The sequence below is a fragment of the Dermacentor silvarum genome, chromosome 7, assembly GCF_013339745.2.
Source record: "Dermacentor silvarum isolate Dsil-2018 chromosome 7, BIME_Dsil_1.4, whole genome shotgun sequence".
In the NCBI taxonomy this organism is placed as follows: Eukaryota; Metazoa; Arthropoda; class Arachnida; order Ixodida; family Ixodidae; genus Dermacentor; species Dermacentor silvarum.
In genome coordinates, this window is record NC_051160.1 from 144,103,065 (window position 1) to 144,103,915 (window position 851).

Below are 851 nucleotides of genomic sequence, written 5' to 3' on the forward strand. Positions count from 1 at the left end.
GAAGCACCATCGGCGGCTACCTCAACCGTGTTTCCTCACTTTAACATTTTTTTAAATTTCCCCTGAGAACACCACGCACAGACACAATATATTTAAATATATACAAAGGACAAAGTTTATTATATATTTTTTAAAGAGAAGGAGGTATCCAACTAAATGGATAGCCTATACCTAGAAAATTAATATGTTGATGTATGTTCACGTACCTCACTTCAAATTACTTTGCGTGCTTTTTTGACCCTGAAAAAAACCTGCAAACTTCAGTGACCCCTTCGGTAGAGTCTTCTATCAACGGCGTGTGAAAAGCACGTGAGTGATATGTGTCTCAATATTGATTCTCTTTCCAGTAGGCAATGCTAACGACTGGCGACAAAATAAAACTTTAAAAAAGCTCTTCTAATTATTTACAACTTTTACGCGTTAGGGATGGAAACATCGCTTCTTGCATGCAGAGGCCATAAATACGGGGTGTTTGAGCAAACACTTTCAAAAAAATTTTAAAGGTTGCCTGTGGCAGATAGCACAATTCTAGTTCGTGAGCTGGTCTACTCGAAGAGGTGGACGTTACTTGCACAAAAAATTGAAATGCATAATCGACTAATTAAAAAAAATCACCAATTAGGTTTTTAACATAGTAACTTATGGCCCGTGTTGCAATTTACAAATTCTAGCCGTGGAATTCGTAAGGCGGGTGCTCTAGGAACTAATTCTCAGGATGGCACCAGTTTCGAGATAATTCCCGAACATTGTAGAGAAATGCATTGGCGTTCCAGTTGCTTTTGCGCTTACCCGCCGTGGTTGTTTAGGGGCTATGGTGTTGGACTGCTAAGCATGAGGTGGCGGGATCAAAT